Consider the following 14845-nt stretch of genomic DNA (forward strand, 5'->3'; position numbering starts at 1 on the left):
GAGGCAACATTTCATGTTATGGATTTCTTTAGACACATTTTCCTTTAATTTGGATATTAGTTTCGGCCATGGTTAGGGGCATGTCCCAACCAAATTTGTTTACTCTTTTGGATAGAGGCTTTATGGTACTTTTGGGGGTTGGTATGGGTAGGATCGATTTTGGTGTTTTCCTTGGCATCGATATTGGTGTTGGGGCTTACACCTATAGATGATATTGTTGGTTGTTTTTTCCTATTTAATTTTGGGATTAATTATATTATGTTTTGGTATTCTCTTTGGTTATGGCCTATGGTTTGGTATGGTTGGGCTTTTGGACTTGATTGGATCAGTCACGGTTGTGACTGTATCCCAGAGTCATAATGGAAACAATAACGCTATCGTGTTATATGTTCAAAATTAAACCTACCTAAGGCTGAATATAGGTGGTTGGGTTAGGTAATAGAGGGCTTTCCCCGATACTGCACGGACTTGGGATGCCTATCATGACAAGGCTCGAGGTTGGGTCGTGTCAATTGAGTTCATCTATAATAATAGTTACCACTCTAGTATTGGCATGTCACCTTTTAAAGTATTGTATGATAGGAGATGTTGATCTCCTATTGGGTGGTATGAGGGTTGAAAGGGTAAGTTGGTTGGCACCAATTTAGTGCACCAAACCTTAGAGAAGGTAAAGGTGATTCGTGATAGGTTGAAAACCTCTCAAAGTCACCAAAAATCCTATACAGATGTGAGGCATAGGGACTTATAGTTTACTGTTGGTGATTAAGTATTCTTGAAAGTATCTCCCATGAAGGGAGTAATATGGTTTCGTGAAAAGAGGAAGCTTAGTCCCCAGTTGGTTGGTCCCTACTTGATCCTGAAGAAGGTTGGCAATGTTGCCTATGAGTTAGAGTTGCCTTCTAGTATGAACTCTATTCACCCGGTTTTCTATGTCTCTATGTTGCGAAATATATGGGTGATCCTTTATTGGTTATTCCTTTGAATGATGTTGGTATTTTAGACTCTTTGTCCTATAAGAAGATCTTGGTGAGGATCTTGGAATGGCAAGTACGCTAGTTGGAAATGAAAAAAGTGGCTTCGGTGAAGGTTCTATGAAGGAACCAAAAGTCTGAGGAAGCTACTTGGGAGGCAGAAGAGGACATAAAGTCCAAGTATCCATATTTTTTTCCCATTCCGGAAACTTATGATGGAGGTATGAGTTAATACCCTTTCTTTGATTTTTTGTCTTCGATAGATAATAGGTTAAAGTCCCTAATGTGTTGAGTTGATTTGTGTTGTGTTAGGTTCAAGTCCCTAATGCATTGAAATTAGGTGTATCTTATTGTGATGGGTTTAAGTCCCTAGTACCTTGAATTGATTCATGTCTTTGATAGATGATGAGTTAAAGTCCCCAATGCTTTGAGTTGCATTATTGAAATTAGGTGTATCTTATTGTGATGGCTTTAAGTCCCTAGTACCTTGAATTGATTCATGTCTTTGATAGATGATGAGTTAAAGTCCCCAATGCTTTGAGTTGCATTATATCTTTGAGAGTCAATGGGTTGAAGTCCCTAGGTCATCTAATGAGTAAGTGTTTTGATAAGATATGGGTATGAGTCCCAAAGTAGATAAAATAAATGGATTGATGATGACCATGATGTGTGTTATGTCCTTGTTGAATGCATGCTTTGACATTGTCTAAAGGTTGAATTGATGTGTATTGATGTGTTAACGTGTGTTAATGTTTGTCTTATCCCTCATTAGAGGACAAAAGATCTAAGTAGGGGAGAATTGAAACACCTAGGCATTGAACCATAGAAGATCTTCACCATTTGATGTGTCTTAGTTGGGAACGACTAGGGACTTTATTCATACTAACCTTGCCCTCCCCCTCTCATACCATGATCAGTCCATGTGGGTAACACACTATACACTATATGTCATAGCCTCCCCTTGGTCGTAAACAATGTATAGGAGTTGTATACTACTCAATTGAAAGGAACAAAGTTTTAACTTGAGTGGACTATTTTCCAAACGAATGAAGATTACGAGTTAGGGGTTGAGTCGTACCCTTTGGTTATGACTCGAGGGTGTCCACTCATACCCTTAACATATAGATGTCCTAGGGTACGATTACTTAGGGAGTCGTACCCCTTGATGGGGTCATTTTTAAACTTTTAACTAAGGGCCTTTGGTCATTTCCCATGCCTAAAACCCTAAGTCCTTTAACTATATAAGGAATTTTATCCTCCTAATCCCTCATTTACAAGACTCAAATACTCCAAAACAATCTAAAAATTTTTTACAAAAAGATTAAAGGCTAAGGTTTGAAGGGTGATCTTCAAGAGGTAAATGAGAGTCAATATTCTTAGTAATTCAAGTTGTTGAAGTCATGTATATCTTCCTCTTCTTAAATAACTTTAAAACCCATGTATTTCACACTTGAATTAGTAAGTGTACATAGTGGTTTTGAAATCAAATGAAAAAGGTTTTGTTGCAAAATAAGGAACAATGATGATTCCTACTTAGACTAGTGTTTATACATGTTATTGATGATGATTTGCATATGTGGATGCTTTTTGTATGTGGTATAACTTGTGGTTCATGAGTAACCCTAATCTTGATGAATTCCACCATAAAATGACCTTGTTAAAGGTAAGCACTAAGGTGTTTGTGAAAATATCTAAGTGAATTTTCTAGTCACGTGTTGGTGATGTTTTGAACTAGGGAAATGACCCAATATGTATGAATGCTTGATAAATGATATTGTGAAGGAAAAAAGAGCCATGTATTTATAATTGATGACCTTGATGGTTTGATGAATAAGAAGGGGGTTAAAGTCCCTAACATAAAAATGAACGTGAATTGTGTGTGGGACTCAATTTTGGTATAGAATTGCTAATGAAATGCGAATGGCTTGTAAGGGTCTTGAGTACCATAGTTTGAATTATATGAATAGTTGAATTAAGGCATTGGCCTATTGAAATGGTTGAGCAATTAAGGCTTGTGGTCATGTATGATGTTGAACTGTCTAAATGGATTAAAGTCCTTATGTGTGGAATTGAATATATATGGATGCATGGAAAAAAGGTTAGAGTCCCAATGTCAACTAATGTTAGTCGTGATGGATTGAGGTTAAAGTTCCTTGCCTAATGAAATTTCTTGTGGTTAAAGTCCCTTGCATAGTTAGATCTCATGAGGTCGAAGTGCCTTGCTAAATGAATTGGCTTGGGGTTAGAGTCCCTTATCAAATGTGGCATGAGGTTAAAGTCCCTTGAAAAATATGTGAGCATGTGGTTAGAGTCCCTTGCTTGAATAAATATGTGTGAGCGGTTAAAGTCCCTCACTTATATGAATATGTATGAGTGGTTAGATTCCCTCACTTGAATAGATGTGCATGTGGTTAGAGTCCCTTACTTGATAATATGTGAATATGGTTAAAGTCCTATGCCTAATGAGGAATTCTTGAATCTATAAATGTGGAAAGTTGGAGTCAACCATTGTATGCATGATGAATGAGTGCTTCCAAAATATAGATAAATCTTGTCCCCTTGATTAGCATATGATATGTCTATATATATGGATAAGGTTATGAATGTGATTGAATACAATGTATTGCTTGTTGTTGAATGATGATGCTTTTTTATCCTTATCCTTGAGTTACATGCTAGAGTTTCAACTGCTAACCATCTCTGGACGCTATATCCTCACCGACATAGGGGCCAAAACATCTTCTTCTCTTCCTGCACAGTGATTATGCAATTAAAGTGGTTCATGCATTGACCTGGGCGTGGTGAGCTTACTTACTTCAGAAGATATTCCTTTTTGGCTCCTACCTTTAGACTTGGTCTTATTTTGACCTGGTTTGTCTATTGTCGGGGGCTTTTCCTGACATATACATTTCTAAACTTTGGGTTGTATAGAGGTATTATGGATGACTGTGTACTTGGGTATATTGGTTAGTTGATGAACCTAATGAAATGGTTAGATATTGTTAACTTATAACCTGTGGTATGTTTTTCCGCTATCTCATTACATGGTTCGGATCCACCCAACCCTTGTGATCATTGTGATGATGGTGATAGGTTATTGGGGCAACCTTTGGTTCATATGGGCTTGAAGTGCCCATACGACATGTCCTGGTTTTGGGGCGTGTCAATTAAGAGGTGAAGAGGCCGAGCCATCAGTGTGGGAAGAGTTCGCGGGTGATTTTCTTGATCACTTCTTTACTCATGTGCTGAGGAAAGCCAAAGATAAAGAGTTTGTGAATTTGTAGTAGGGTAGGATGTATGTTGAGGAGTATACATTGAAGTTTACCCAATTGTCCCATTATGCTCTGGAGCTTATGTTTAGTATGAGGTCTCAGATGAGAAAGTTTGCTTTTGGTTTGTCCCGTGATTTGGTGTTAAGAGTGTAAGGCTGATATGCTAAACAGTGACATGGATATATCTAGGCTAATGGTTTATATACAACAGGTGGAAGATGAGAAAAAGAAGTTGGTAAAAATGAAGAAAAGCCATAGTAATAAGTTTATGTATGCAGATCACGGTGCAAACCAACAAAATAATGGAAAAGAGGGTAGGCAATGGCCTAAGAAAAAGAACTCGAGAAATTCTTATTCGTCAGCTAGTACTCCTGCTTCTAATCCTTCAGGTGATTGGTATTTTCAGTTTAGCAATGGTTCTAAGGTACAGGTTCCTAGTCTTAGGTTAGTGGAGCTCAGTCGGCCCTACCTTACCCTTTTTGCCATTTTTGTGGGAAGTTTCATAATGGATATTGTGTGAATAGGAGGAATTTGTGTTTTAATTGTTGCTAGCCCGGTGATATAGGCAAAATTATCCTTCATCTAGGGGTACACCTGGGGCTAATAAGGCTTAGGATGCTAATTCTAAAACTCCTGCTGCTAAAGGTACTACTTCAGGGACGGGAACTGGTCAGAATCTCCTTTATGCACTTTTTACTCACCAGGAATCTAAGGCATCCCCAGATGTTGTTACTATTATGTTACAAATTTTCCCCCATGAGGTTTATTACTTGATTGATCCCGGTTCCACCCTATCTTATGTGACTCCTTATGTGGCTGGTTGTATATTATTGTTTTGTCCCAAAAGTATTTACAATCTTTTTTGAATTTTCACCCTGGAGGGTGAGTCTATTGTTGCTAGAAAAGTATATAGGGGTTGTGTGGTGTCCATCTTTAATAGGAAAACATTGGTGGATTTGATAGAGATTGATATGGCGAATTTTGATGTAATCTTGAGGATTGATTGGCTTCATTCGTGCTACGCTTCTCAGGATTGTAGGACTTGAAAGGTGACTTCCCATTTCCTTAATGAACTGGTAACAGAGTGAGATGGGAGTTCCCTAGTACCCAAACGGAAGTTTTTTCTTATCTTAGGGTTCAGAATGATATCCAAAAGGTGTCTGTATCATCTAGTTCGGGTCAAGGATTTTAACTCGGAAAGTCCCTCTGTGCAGTCTGTCCCTGTGGTTAATGAATTTTCCAAAGTTTTTTTTGATGATCTTTTTGAGATCCCTTTGGATAGGGAAAAAAACTTTGAGATTAATCTCTACCGGATACTCCTCCCATTTTTATTCCTCCTTATAGGATAGCTCTGACAGAGCTGTTTTATTTCTTTTCTGCTTGAAGGGTTTGAAAGCATTGTTTTCAACTTCTTATGATTATTCCAAAAATTTAAACAAGATTTTGAAAAAAATTAAGAAATTACAGAGTCACCACTTCTTTTTTTAAGAAAATATTAAGAAAACTGAAAATATTTTAAAGACTTGAAAATAAAAACAAAATCTTAAATTAGAGAAAATGAGCAAGGATCCAAGTAAGGCCTTGAGAAGGTTTTTAAGGCACTCAAGAGCATCTATTAAAAAATGATGAACTAAAACACTATTTGACTAATTTTAACAAAATGATGCTAATTTTGTAAAATCTTGTAATTTGTTGCAAAATATGACATTTATTTTGTTCAAGTGAAAATTTTTCATTTAAATTAAGAAAAAAGAAAAGGTTAACTAAATCTAATTCTTTCATCAATTTAAGAAAATACAAATTATTTTCAATCAAAAGAGAAAGAAAGTGATTTTGAATATCATTATTGATAATAGAAAATTTTATTTCTTAAGAAAAAAGGGCAATTAAACAACTTATGAAATTGGATTAATTAGTAAAAACGTTTTCATCTTAATCAAGAAGAAAAATTTCTTATGTTGGAGATTTTTTTCTTTAAATAAATCAATTTAACACGTGAACAAACTAAGTAACATTTTGATTTTCAAAGGTTCATTTTAAGAGAAAACATAAAAACATTTTTGTTCTTTTAATTGCAAAGTATATTATGTTACAAATAATAAATAAAGAAAGAGAAATACCAAGATTAAACAAAATAACAAATCAAAGGAGAGGTTATTTAGATTGAAAAAATACATATGATAGTATACTTAAGTACTAAACTATAAAAAATAGAAATATTTTTTTCTAATTACATTGGGTAGCATCTGTGGCATTATTTTAAGTGGTCCCTACTATTTTACCGTCTAAGTGATTTTACTGTGCTAAAATCCCCCTTTTCACTCCTTTCTCTTTCTCTTTCCTTAATTTTAATTTTTTATTCCTATTTTTTCGCCATTAACCATCACTCCCGCCTCAATTTTACTGCCTTTTGCACGATTGTTGCACGATCTGTGATAAGTATTTGCTTCCCCTATTTCAGGTAACTATTAAACTCATATTGCATGTTAGCGGTTTATTTGTTTTCTACTTTAATTCATCTGAAATTCAGATTTTAAGGGTTTTATGTTTTAATGGATGAACACATAACAAAAACACCTACAAACTGTGGTATAAGGAATATGAATTTAGTGTTTGATGCGCCATCTTTTAGTTTTGGATTAACTCAAGAAGATTTTGTTAAAGTAATTTCAAATCCTTTACAGTTGAAGAAATTTGAGAGATCGAAGGAGATTAGATCGAAGTTCCGCAATGACAAAGTGAAGATGACTGAAATTTTGAAAAAAAAGGGGTTGAAGAAAATTCATTCTCTAAAGGAGCAAAAAACTAAAAATCGGTATGAGACGAAAAGAAAATCTAAAGAAATTGAAGACGATGTTGACAAATCCTATGTTGATGAATCTGAAGAAGAAAGTGAGGATGAGGTATTTTTTGTTTGTAAATGTATTTTTTTGTCTATTAAGTATTGTGTTCAAGTAGTTAATATGTATTTTATGTTATGATGATACTTAGGGATTACAGAAAGTTGATTTGTGAAAATGATAGTATAATTGTGAAAATATGTTGTTGAATTAACTACTCATGAATAGTATTTGGCTATATGTATTTTTAGTATAGTTGATATGTATTTTTCATTATTGGTTGCAGTTTTGATATGATCAAAATACATATTCATGTTATATATATTTTTTGACTGCTTTAATATTTTTTTTATAGTTTAACTACCCACGAATAGTATAGTGGCTATATGTATTTTTAGCATAATTGATTTATATTTTTCAGTGTTGGTTTTAGTCAATAGACTGTTATGATATGATCAAAGTACATATGCATTTTAATCATAATACATACATATGCATGTTATATGTTTTTTTTTGTCTGCTTGAATTCTTTTTACAGATTAAGAAGTGATAGTTTTACATTGTATAGGTTATGGGGGATGAAATATTGATTGTCAGAAAACTTCTAAGATTTGCACCACACATGTGCTCGTACAGTGATAATGATATTTATGGAAGCATACACACAATTTAAAATAAGGAACAGTTTAAAATTTTTGCGAAAATAACATTTTTGGTTATTTTATAAAAAAGAAACAGTGTGTAGTACAAACACAGTTGTGCAGATGTGTTATGATGTTTGAGGTGAAGGGTAGTTCTTTTTCTGGTATTCTGCTTTTCGCTAATGGCACCTCTCTTAGTTTTACTCCCAGGAAATTTGCTATCATAACTAGATTGAATTATGTGTCTAATAGGTATGACTTTATTTTTGAAGAGGGTGTACCAAATAGGATGATTCAGAAGTATTTCAATGGGGCAGGAATTATACAGAAAAGACAACTATTTCTGGCATTCACGGAGGAAGTATGGGGGGATAATAATGATGAGGATGTTGATAAATTTGCAATTCTATATTTCCTGCATTTATTTGTGTTATCTAATGTTGAAACTGTGGTTATATCCTGTCTTCATTTTGATTTGATAGATAGTGGAAGATTTAAGGATTTTCCATGGGGTTCTTTATCTTTTGAAGATCTGGCAAGAAGTTTGAACAACCGGTTGAAAGGTGGTGGTAAATTTTATTTGATTCAGGGAATGCCAATGGCTATTAAAGTGTGGCTTTATGAGTGTTGTTCAAATGTCCTACCAAAGATTGCATCGAAGTTTGATAATCGGATTCCCCAATCATTAAATTGGAAGACGATTGCACCTCGTCCACGTTTTCAGTTTTTGATAAATGCTATGTTCAAGGACAATGGCAAGATTTGTTGTGCATAAATATATATGTATTGATATGTATTGTAAAGTATACATATAATATTTTCCATTTATAATTGTTTAACATATTCTTTAACATATTGTTTAGCATATTTGTAGGTTGTATTTAAGAACATAGAGCCAACTAAAATGGAATTGGTAAAGCTTGAAATACCACAGAAGAATTTAACTGAAGATGAATGTTCAGTTGATTCTGATGATGACTTCCAAGATCCACCACCGAAAAAGATCAACGAACATTCAAAGTAGAAACAAAAGATTGATTCATCAACCCCAGCAGTGAAGAAACCTTCATGGAAAAAACAAGTCAATATTGTTGACGAGCATACCCAAACGAGGACACCAGCTCCTCGTGTTGCAAAGGCTGCTGGAATAAAGACAACAGTTTTCAAGTAAATTCCAACCGACAGGTACCTTCTTCAAAAATGAAGAAAGAAAAGCAAACAACTAGGGTTATTTTTCCTCAAGTACAGTCAAAGCCAAATAGTCATGTAGAGGAAGTAGCCGTGTCAAAGCCTAAGAGTCATGTTGAGAAAGAAGCCTTCATTTCTAAGAAAGTTTTTGATGCATTCCGCGACGAGGTAATCTTTTTGTCAAATATTTGTTTTATATTAAAAAATATTGTGTTTACTGATTTTGTATGAATAAAGGTTCATCAAGAGTTTAAAGGAATTCGTCAATTAGTGAAGAAAAAGTTTGAAAAAATGCTCAAATCAATTGAACAAAGCAAGGTAAAAGTTTTATTATTATATATTCAGTGTATTAAAAAAAACATATGCAGAATATTGCTAAAAATACATATGCAAAGTAATAAAAAAATACATATGCAGTGCATTCAAAATACATATGATATGTAGTACCAAATACATATGCAGTGTGTTTAGAAATGTATTTTTAGTAATATGTATTTTTAATGGGGTGGTGCTGCATCTCTACGCACATGCAAGTGTACATGATCGTGCAAGTAATATAATGACTTAGACAGTCAGATATCGTTCCCTCGAGGATCAATAAACTAGAAATTTATTGAATATTTAGTTCAAGACAATTTAGTATTAAGTGTTTGATGGTATCAAGATTAAGTTGATTCTGTAAATAAAATGTAAATTACTAAACAAGAAATAATTAATGATGACTAAAGTAAAGTAAGCAACGGTTGTAATTAGTAATAAGGACGATTCCAGGGTTGAGGTATTTTGAACAATCATACAAATCTCTATTCTTTTCACAGTCTAATTGGTTATCAGGTTGATGGTTCGCAGAGATTATGCCACGATCTTGGTCTCCTGACCTCAAATCTTCTATCTATTGAATGTTGTAATTACAACTCCCGCAGAGTTAGAACAAATCTTCTAGATTCATGAAGTTTTCTTCTTGCAAGTGAACCAAGCAAGGCTTCTAGGTATATCCCTATCCTAGATGATAATACAAATCCCTTATTTTATAAAAGAATAAGAACCTTACTCCCAAATTTCTTTGTTCTATCCAATGATTCTCATCTCAAATTCACATACAAATATAAATTTATTCTAATAATGGCCAATCATTAAATTAGTAATCTCAAGAAATTAAGAACAACCCAAATGATAATCCAAAAAGAATCTATGAATAAGAATCATAAAGAGTAATCATGTTCTTAGCCTCAACCTAAAAAATAGGGTGTTTAGATACTCATGTTTGAATTGATCATTCAACATAAGTAATAAATCATACCCAAAACAAGCCTTGAAGTAAAGAAATTCAAAAGAATGTTTAAGAACCCTAAATGAGAGAAATTTCTGCTTTTTGCCGCTGCTTTGCTTGACGAAAAATCCCCCCACACTCTCTTGGATTTTTCCTTTTATGGCTGGGACAAAACACTAAAAATATTTCGATTTGTCTACCCAGCACGTCGCATCACGACTTCGATTTCTATTTTTTATTAAAATCTAGGAAATTGTGGATCTCAAATAATTCCTGACATTTGTAAAATGCACCATCACCGCGATGCGCTACTATCGCGGTGAGCTACTGGATTGGGACAATTGCGAAATAATCATCCCTCGCGATGGCTAAACCTTCAGGTCGCCAAATCTGATAAATGAAACTACTTCGCGACGCGGTAGTTTCACAAACCTCTACTGGAATTGGACCATTTCTAGTTGGATGATCCACGTGACGCGGCGTGTTTTCAAATGAGGATTCCTACTTTCTAACTTCCATTTTTCAGCATATTTTCACTCACTTGCATTCTTTCAGTACTTCCATATCCTCGCTGTATCCAATTATGCACAATTCTTCATAATTTTGAACTTAAAAGTACTAATCATATCCATTAGGCATGAAACGGAATAAAAGCTAAATTATACTTAAGAATTCATACAAAAGTTCTTGAACTAAGTCTAAATCTGGGTGCATATTAGTTCTTTGAGCATATAAATATGCCTAAGATCAGTTGGTATATACATATTCAGTGAACTCAATCATTAATAGATTATTGAACTTACACTTGTAGCAACAATGTGAAGATAAAGATCTTGAAGCCCAACAAATGGATTATGCTGGTCCCTTATACTGATTTATATTCTATGCCTGATTCCCACCCCATGTACTGCCAAAATTCTGTTGACCCTGACGATTTGCATTCCCTACGTAGTTGACTGAATCTGGATTAACAGAACTTGCATCTTCTTTATGCTCACCACTTCCTCAAACATCACACTATGAATATACCTTTTAAACTACATTCACTGTGGCTACTGGTTGTGTTGTACCCAACTTTAAGTTATTGAGCAGAGTAGTCATATGATTCCGCATTGCTGCAATCTATGCTTGTAACGCAGTGAACTGATCAACCTCTAAAACCCCTGCAACCTTCTTGGGAGCATTCCTTGAGTCTACACACCAATCAGGATTCCCTTGTGCAATTCGATTCAGCAAGGTATACAATTTTTCATATGTTTTCTCCAAAGCTAATACTCAAGGCCTTCTATAAATGTATGCACCAAAACATCATTCGATTTATGGTGATGAGGACAATTTCTGAGTACGCCCTTGAATCTCTCCCAAGCTTGGTAGATACTTTCTTTATCTTTCTATCTGAAACTTGATATCTCACTCCTCAATCGTGCAGTTTTTTGAGATGGAAAAAATTGAATGAGAAACCTTCGAGCACAATCTTCCCATGTAGTGATGGATTGGTATGGTTCAGCAAGTAGCCATCTCTTTACTTCCCCTAGTAGAGAAATGGGAAAGAGTGTTAATCAGACATAATCAGTATTCACATCTTCAAGAATATATGTATTGCTTATCTCCAGGAAGGTTTGTAAGAGCTGCTGTGGATCCTCATGTAAGAGTCCCTGAAATTCTCCTGCAAATCTCAACAATCGCACTATATTTTGTTTTAATTCCTACCAACCTCCTGGTTCAGGCTTCAGAATACTACTAGTCACGAGGTGCGTAAATGGGATTGCCACCTCGTGAACAGGTCTTGCGACTGGTTGAATAGGAACAACTGGAATAACAGGAGCTGGAACATTTCCAACATTTGGATCAGTAACTATAGGATCGCGTATTTCCGCCATCTGTCCCTGTTGAATGTAGTATTGAACTCTTCGTCCCTGATGAAAAGTTACTTCTAGTTCTGTAAAGGGCTCTACTAACTCTTTATCCCTACCAATCCAATGTTCAGCTAAACCTGCAAAAATTCAGCCTCTAAGATTAAGTTGTTAACACTTAAACTTAATATTAGAAACCAAAAATTAAAGCAATTTACTAATTCTATTTGATCTCCGACAACGGTGCCAAAAACTTGTTGTGTCCTACACACACGCAAGTTTACGTGATCATGCAAGTAATATAATGGCTTAGACAGTCAGATATCGTTCCTTTGAGGATCAATAAACTAGAAATTTATTCAATCTTTAGTTCAAAACAATTGAGTATGAAGTATTTGATGGTATCAAGATTAAGTTGATTCTGTAAATAAAATGTAAATTACTAAACAAGAAATAATTAATGATGACTAAAGCAAAGTAAGCAACGGTTCTAATCAGTAATGAGGACGATTCCAAGGTTGAGGTATTTTGAACAATCATAGAATTCTCTATTCTTGTCATAGTCTAATTGGTTATCGGGTTGATGGTTCGCAAGGATTATAACACGATTTTGGTCTCCCGACCTCAAATCTTCTATCTATTGAATGTTGTAATTACAACTCCCACAGAGTTACAACAAATCTTCTAGATTCATGAAGTTTTCTTCTTAAAAGTGAACCAAGCAAGGCTTCCAGGTATATCCCTATCCTAGATGCTAATTAAAATCCCTTATTTTATAAAAGAATAAGAACCTTGCTCCCTAATTTCTTCGTTCTATCCTATGATTCTCCTCCCGGATTCACATAGAAATATAAATTTATTCTAATGGTGGCCAATCATTAAAATAGTAAGCTCAAGAAACTAAGAACAACCCAGATGATAATCCAAAAAGAAACTATGAATAAGAATCTTAAAGATGAATCATGTTCTTAGCCTCAATCCCAGAAATAGGGTATTTAGCTACTCATGTTGAATTCATCATCCAAAATAAGAAATAAATCATACCCAAAACAAGCCTTGAAGTAAAGAAATTCAAAAGAATATTTAAGAACCCTAAAAGAGGGAAATTTCTGCTTTTCCATCGCTGCTCTGCTTGACAAAAAATCTTCCCACATTCTCTTGGATTTTTCCTTTTATAGCTGGGAAAAAATACTTAAAATATTCCCGATTTGTCCACCCAATGCGTCACACCATGAATTTGATAGCTATTTTCCATTAAAATCTAGGAAATCACGGAGCTCAAATATTCCCTGACAATTGTAAAATGCACCCTCACCGCGATGCGTCTCTATCGCGGTGAGCCACTGGAATGGGACAATTGCAAAATAATTATCCTATGCGACTCGCTAAACCTTCAGGTCGCTAAATATGATAAATGAAACTACTCCGCGATGTGGTAGTTTTGGAATCTCTACTGGAATTGGACCATTGCTATTTGGTTGATCCACGCGACGCGAAGTGTCTTCAAATGAGATTCCTACTTTCCGGCTTCCATTTTTCAGCTTAATTTCACTCCCTTGCATTCCTTCACTACTTTCATATCCTCGTTGTATCTAATTATGCATAATTCTTCATAATTTTGAACCTGAAAGTACTAATCATATCCATTAGGCATGAAACGGAATAAAAGCTGAATTATACTTAAGAATTCATACAAAATTTCTTGAACTAAGTCTAAATCTAGGTGCATAGTAGTGCTTTGAGCATATAAATATGCCCAAGATCACCACCCCACACTTAAAAACCGTGTTCGTCCTTGAACACATAAATTCAAAAACATAATTACTTCCTCTTTACATCACAATCTCAATGTTATGTTGTAATGGGCACTTACACTTTGCAATAACGTATTCTTGCTTCATCTTGTCAAAACAGTTTTTAGCTCATGATAAAATTTAGTACAAATTCTTCTATCTTCAATAATGAATTTCTAACATGTTGGCAAACTCAATTAAAGAAACACAATAAGTACTCTGGCTTTCCTCCGCTTGCATCCTAACTAAAGAAAATTTCTCCATATTAACTCACAATGATATCTAGGCATCAATAGTGGAGTATCAAATCAAAACACTCGCTCTCAACAAGGAATTCGTACATGCTAGTTAATGAACCATAAGCTTTCCCTTAGTGTCCTACTTCACTAATAGTCGGATGTTCGGGTGAAGGATCAACTTGGTCTTTTTAGGATTGTAATAAAGGCTTAGGGACAGGTAGGTACTATTTAAAGAAATAGTGACTATTGCCCCTAAGCATTTTAGTACAAGAATTATAAATTAACTCTGTTTTCCAACACCAATTTATCCTTCTATTTCTCCTCGCTTTATCATTTATCAGCACCTTTTTCAATTAGCTTATTTTCTCAAACTACGTTGGGAGTATTAGTCATTCCTTCCACATTCTTCTCTTTTTTTTCATGTTACGCACCCCTATTATAGCCACCCTTAACTTAAGCAAAAAACCTTCATGAAGGTTCATGTTATCCAACTGGACCAGGGCCAAAATAGGTTCATTGTAACATTTCTATTTACTAACTCCCAATTAACCCAGCATCATTAAACATCAATAACAAATACTTTGGGGGCATTAAATGATTAACTTCTCTCCTCCTCATTTTTGCTCTTAATATCCTCTTAGCCTTATATTAAAAACGCTCAAGAGCTTATTTGGCTCAAATTATGTTTTAGTAAAGAAAGGATACAATTTCATAACAGGCTACCAAAGAAAGAGGCTAAAGGCTCTACGGGGCTGACTAAGACTATGCACCAAGGGAA

The 14845-nt window shown here is 34.7% G+C and overlaps 1 non-coding gene across 1 annotated transcript; it reads left to right on the plus strand.

Annotated features, from left to right (window-relative positions):
• Positions 1 to 11499: 11499 nt before the first annotated feature.
• On the plus strand, positions 11500 to 11606 carry LOC124898393. Its single transcript, XR_007055354.1, has one exon. It is a non-coding gene; the product is annotated as a small nucleolar RNA R71 (small nucleolar RNA).
• The last annotated feature ends 3239 nt before the right edge of the window (positions 11607 to 14845 follow it).

Source organism: Capsicum annuum, chromosome 4 (assembly GCF_002878395.1).
Source record: "Capsicum annuum cultivar UCD-10X-F1 chromosome 4, UCD10Xv1.1, whole genome shotgun sequence".
NCBI lineage: Eukaryota > Viridiplantae > Streptophyta > Magnoliopsida > Solanales > Solanaceae > Capsicum > Capsicum annuum.